Raw genomic sequence first — 6,928 nt, forward strand, 5'->3', positions numbered from 1 at the left:
TGAAAATTCTGAAATCATGAACAATTTATTTATTTATTTATTTATTTATTTATTTATTTATTTATTTTAGTACAGGGTCTCATTACACAGATTGGACTCATAGTGATCCTCCTGTTTTCAGCCTCCTAAGGGCTGGGATTACAAGCACATGCCACCATGCCTAGTCTCAGTCACCATGCCCTGGGGGGCCAGGCCGGCATGGCATGCAGGGAGATCGAAACCCCTGGTCCCAGCTCCTGCCTAAACAGGCACTTTAGTCTGCTGAACTATCTGGCCGGTGTGCAAGTCATTTATTGATTTCAAAAGTCAATTTCTTTACCTATTAAAGGTAAGCATAAGAAATGTACTCAAAAAAAAAAAACCTCAAAATAAAATAAAATAAGGAAATGTACTCAAAAGTCATTTATTAGTATGCATTCAAGGATCCATTATGTAGAACTAAAAATGAATTGATTAGATTAAATATGTCTCTTATAATCGAGATGTAGTTAGTCCAGGGTTAATTGAAGGGCTCCATCCTAACAGAGGGCTTCTATACTGCTAAGTGTCCACTGAAGATAGCACTTTAAGTTTACATTTTGGCCAGATGGCAGGTAGGAGTGCTGTGCATATTCATTCTTTTTAGGATCATGACCTGTAAGTGGTATCTAGCTCTTTGGCTCATCTTTGTTATTGGTCAGAACTAGATCACATGTTCATGAAAAGGCTAGTGGGAAATGTAGCATTTTCTAGGTTTCTCAAAATAAAATGCAGGTGCTCTTTCCTTAACAGGAGAGGGATGAATGTTTAATTTGGTGGAACATAAAATTTATTATACAAACCAGCATATTAAGTATTCTGAAGATTTATGCCACTTGCAAGATAAGAAGCTGGACTTGACAGGTTCTTGTGATACTAGGACATGGAACTCATGGGTAGAAGACAGAGTTTATTACTCATTGCATTTCAAAAAGCATCACATTTGTATACTTACATCATATTTTGTCATCTTATTTGCACATTTTCAGTTTGTCTTGTATCTCAAGGATTACAGGGGCATTGTAAATTAATTCCTGCACAGAGTTGGTTGCATTATAAGAGAGAAACTTTCAATTTAAGAAAGCCATATCCTCCATGAGAGCAGTAACATGCCTGCATTTCACTCTGGAGAGAAACACTATCTCTATTTCCTGAGGGCTGCTTGCTACATAAACACCCTCAAAAATCTATTCCAGAGCTAATGATGATTGCCTCACAGCATATACAGAAATGCAAGGGATCTGTGGAAAACTGTGCCCTAACTACTATGCAAGAATCATGAAACTATAACCAGTTGTTCCTAGACAACCGGCATTCACCAGAACTCATCCTTCGAGACCTGCAGTCTCTGAAACATCTTTTACTTTTGCAGTATCCACTATTTGAAGAAATAATATATGCTAGCTATTTAGCTACCAATACATGTGTAAGGATAACAGGGCCCAATGTATATACATTTCACAATTATCACAAATGGCTGCTTCAATCTAAAGCTGCCATGATACAAACTTGAATGAATTTGACAAGTTGTGATGCGACTGTTGTGTTCTTTAGTGTGAGGCCCCTGAACTGGAATGCCAGACGCTTAAGTTCTAGGAACCGAATAGAATCTCATTTCTGATTTGGAACAAGTCACTTAACATTTAACCTCAATTTGTGTATTCAGTATAATGAGTTATTAATTAGTGCCTTTCACTCTACCTCAAATTTGATTAGAACTAAGGCACTGAGCATCATTTATACAATTTGAGATGAGTCTAGAATTAAAAAAAAATCTCCACTGACTGCAATACTTACTGGTTCTGTTGATTCTCTGAGCTCCTCATAGCTGTTTTAGAATTTTTTTTTAGTTATGCTACAAAACACAACAAAATTTTATTGCCCTTAAATACATTATCTCTAAAAATAAATTTAAAGAGAGCTAAATGATGTATTTACATCCTATTTTCAATTGGCTTTACCCATAGCATAGGTTTCATCTCACCTATCAATCCCAGCTGCCATTCTGGAAAGCTGTAGAGAAGGTTTCTGATGTGATCTCCATGCGGCCACAGGAGGAGAAATTGATGACACTTGTGCCAGATATTTTCATCTTTGATCTGAATTCTCCTTCCTGGTTTGCTACTATTTGATCCATTCCTTTTCTTCTAATTGCTTCAACAGGCAATTAAAGAGTGAGAATCTCTTTAATCATTTCTTCAATAAAGACCTAAGAAACACTTCACCTCCTATATTATCTCCTTTTTATTCATGATCTTCAGCTACTGCCACTAATTCGTTGCTGATTTCTTGCCTTTCATGTTTTAATTATTTTTCAATATTGGTTCTCAAGTTATTACAAAAGGTTATATCAATTTTGGCAGTGGAAATGGCAGAGAGGAGAGAGCCTCTGTCTAAGTACCTAATTTCTGGTCTACAACACAGCAATACTTCTATCCTTCTCATTTCATTTTCAAAACACAATTTTTCCCTAAAATTGCCTTTTTGCAAATTAGTCCTAAAGGATTTCAAGTTCCAATAACTTGTCTTAGGACTAGGCTTCTAATTATGGCTTTTTAAAACACAGACACCAAAGCATTCTGGGTAGCTTTTTGTTACAAATTTTCTTTTCACTATCTTCCAAATTAATGCCCTCATTTCATAACAATTTCCTATTTATAATTTTATTTTTCATTTAATTTTCTTTATTTTTATTCCAAGTCATAAATGAATATGATTTAGGAAGCAAAAACAACAAAAAGAGATTGCAGAGAAAACCAATAATTCTCTTTTACTTGTTTCACCACCCATGGTGTTTTGATCCCCAAAGGCAAACACTTTTAACTGCTTGCTTTTTGTTTCTCTAAGGTTTGCCTCCAAATATTTAATTAGCACATTTATTCCACTATTTCTTATCTATTGGCCTCCTGCTATGATAGATGAGGATTTATCTCACTTATACCAATCCCCACCCCCTCTATCCTTTCTATTTCCATTTTAATAACCGTAGTGCTTTTTCTCTGAACATCTCTGAACAACACTGGCACTCCATTTCTCTGATCACACATGATCTATATCTCCTGGCTGCCTAGTTCATCAGGCAACATGGCAACAAAGCTTCCACCTTTTATGCCAGCACTTTTCCTTCCTTCTGCCTCTCATCTCCTATCAATGTTGTCTATACATTTACTGATACCAGGGCTTACACTATTTATGTTTTTTGTATAATCTTTATATTGTCTTTTATGGGTTGTCTGTAGGCTGATGTGCAAAGGTGAAATACACTATGTAATATAAAACTTGCTGAGCATATTAATGAGTTAGGTAATAAGCTATGACTATTTTCTTTCTAGAGTTACGTTCTAGTTTAACTGGATCTTCCTTTTCTTACAGTTTATTAAACATTTTGAGATTTGTAAACATTGTATCTAGATTTTCATTTTCTTTTCTTTTCTGTTCAGAGGGCTTCCACTCCTCTTTCCATGGTATGACTTAGTTGCTCCCTAGGGTTGCTTAAATACTTGCCTTCACTAGTCTGATTTGGATTGTTTCTTTTAACTTCTTTCTTGATTTGTTCTTTTATATTTCTGGTGTGTATCCTCAAAGAACTTTCTTAGAGAGGGTAACTGAGCATCTTAGTTTGAGGCCGAAAGTGTTGGCTATTCCCATCACTTTTACTGTATTGACTCTCATCTGCAATAACATAGTGCTATTGGTACTGTAACCACAAGGCCAAGATGGACCTTGAAAGTTACAACAGGTTTAGAGATAAACTGCTTCTTTGAGCTTCTTCACAGTAAGTGAGTACATCACCACTCCTGTCCTCTCCTCCAAATAAATGAAATGTGCACATGTGAGGCCAAAAACACCTAAGTTCTGTTTCTTTTTCACAGAGAAAAAGAAAGGAGGATGAAACAGGCTGTGAAGTTGTCTGTGTCTCATTGTATTCCTTCTCCTGGCTATTCCTTGTTGTAAAAAAACCCTTGCACACTTGAACACAGTTAGGGAGAAAATGTTGGTATATGAAGTGTGCTTTTGTGGTGAGCAGCAAGGGTGCAGATATAGTGAACAGTAACATTTGGAAGTCTAGTCTTATCACTTATCAGTAACTTTTGTTTTAACTTCTCCATGACCTACTTGTGAGGATGTGCTCATTACCTTTGATGTTCTAAGATTTCACAATGATGTCTCTAGTGTCTCTATGTATTTTTGTGCTGAGCATTATCTGATCTGTTTTAGTCTGAACACTCTTTTTTTTCAATTCTAGAAAATTTACTTCAGCTTTTTTCTGTGCCATGAATTTGCTAGATTTTAGTTTCTGTCCATCTTCTAAATTTCAAATTTAATCCTGTGCCTAAATTCCCTTTTCTGTACAATCGCTTCCTAGTTAACTTTATTATGTCCCATGGCCCAAATTTTAAAATAACCTACAAGTTGATAGCTCCAGCCTACTCTCTTTAGACCTATAAATTCTACAGATGCATAGATATGCTTGCATATTTAACTACATGTTTAGATTCTAGGTCATCTCAAATTTAATGGGGACAAACAAAACATCTCAATTTCTTCCCCCCCACAATAATTCTTTCATATTCTCTCTCACACTAGTTATAACACCAACGGAAAAACCTGGTCACTGTCTCTGTTAGACATCATTTCTATTGTTCTAGCTTACCAAACAGTAGATCCAGCAGAAAATTAAAAATTTATCCCAAACCTGACCACCTCTTGTCACCTCCACAAATCAATCCCAAAATAATCTTTCCCCAAGTCAAGTATCCTAACAGTTTATAATCTTGTAAGTGAATTGTGAATGTTCTAGAGTCCAAATAACTGGGCTTGTTTCAATTCCCCACTTCACCAGTATATACCTGTACAGCCTACAATGATTTGGAAAGGGTTTTTCCAACTAAAACTCACATCAAAGTTTAATTATTCAGCATAGCAGTATCAGGATACAGACCTTTGGAAAGTGAATAGGTCACAGGTCACTGCTCTTATGACTGAATTAATATCTTTTTCCAGAGATCAGGTTAGGTCCTTGAAACTTGACTATATTTCAAGGAAGTGTATCAAGTCCTCAGACACTGCATTAGTTACCGTAAGAGAGGGTTGTAATATATGTGCTGCCAAAGTGAGCATGAAGGCACTGCAATAAAGCAAAGCTATTCCTCAAATTTAGGTCACACCTGTCTGGACTCACTAATTGCAAGCATTCTCAAGGTGTCATATCACCTGGCACATAATGGATGAGGCTCTTCTCCCGTGCAACTGCATTCTCAAATCTGCCTGCCTCCAAGCTCTAAGCTAGGTAAGTCTTTTTCCTTACAACTTACTTATCCTCAGGTATTTTGTTATAGCAACATAATCTAGACTAAAACAAGCTTAAGCACTATCCTTAAAAATCCTATGCCTTACTTTCCTCTTTCATAAAATAAAGATAAAATAAACTCCTTTTAGAGCTCTTTGTCGAGCCAATGGTATAATAATACATGTTTACTGCTAAAAATATCAACATTATCACTACAATAACTTTTGTATTTTCTTCATTTGTCCCAACCTTCAATACTTGAACTATCTGCCTCCTTCCATCCTTCCTGTCCCCGCTTCTTTCTCTCATTATAAAGAAATATATCACACTTACAAAAATACAATGTGAGTGTACAGCTTAGCAATTTTCAACAAAAGAATGTACAACCAAGTCAGGATCATGCCAGAGCCCCAGGTGACCCCTTCACATCTACTGTAGGTATTCCCTACTCTCTCCTCCACAAAGGAAGCTATTACTATGGTTGTACCACTATATTTTGGTTAACAATGATTTCTTTGATATTTGAATCCTTTCGCTTACTTTTGTGGTTGTGAGATTCATCCATGAGAGAAGTTCACTTATTTTCACGTAATATAGTGATACTGTACTGAATTATATGAACGTGTGAAAGTATATACTCTATTGTTCATAAGTACATGAATTATTTCCTTTTTTAGTTATTATGTATTATGCTGTTACTGACAATTTAATACAGAGCTCTTTATAGGGTTGAGCATTTCTATTGAGTATATAACTAAAAGGAGAATTTAGGGTCATAGACTGAGAGCATTTTCATTTTTAGTATACAATTCCAAATGGCTTTGCCAGATGGCCGCACAAATTTCCTCTGCTGCCAGAAATCGTAAGAGTTCTAATTGCTCTACAACTTCACCAACACTCTTAAGTGTAAATTTTTAATTCTGGAGATTCTGCTTGGTATGCAGTAATGATTCATTGCAGATTTAATTTGAATGGCATGCTAACTGGCCGGAGGAACTTCTAACTACTTATCAGCCATATATATATATATATATATATATATATATATATATATATATATATATGCCCACAGCTAAAAATAAGACAAATACCACTGGGGCAAGTGATCTGAACATGAACAAAAGCTAGGTTTCAAAAGCTTAGTTGAACCCCTAAAGGTAATCCCTGTGGTGAGGTAAGAAGGATCTGGCTCAAGAAGCTAGATCCAATTAAGTAGTCAAAGTCATAGTTTCTGGGGCTTAAAAAATTTTCTGACCCAAAATTCCTGACAACACATGAGGGATGCTGCAAAAATAAAAGGCCTAAATCCATGAACCATAAGAGTTTTCATGATTATTCTTTCTTGGACACCAATATCATGGCATATACAAATTAGTTAGAAGAGTCACATTTGCACCTACCTCCAAAGCTGTAAGCTAGGTAAGTCTTTTTCTTTACAATTTACCTATCCTCAGGTATTTTGTTATAGCAACATAATTTAAACTAAAACACTATTCTTAAAAATCCTATACCTTAGTTTTCTCTTTCATAAAATGAAGATAAAATATACTCCTTTCAGAGCTCTGTGTGGAGCCAATGGTATAACACTAAATGCTTATTGCCAAAAATATCAATTACTGT

The sequence above is a fragment of the Octodon degus genome, unplaced genomic scaffold (assembly GCF_000260255.1).
Source record: "Octodon degus isolate 3935 unplaced genomic scaffold, OctDeg1.0 scaffold00003, whole genome shotgun sequence".
Lineage (NCBI taxonomy): Eukaryota > Metazoa > Chordata > Mammalia > Rodentia > Octodontidae > Octodon > Octodon degus.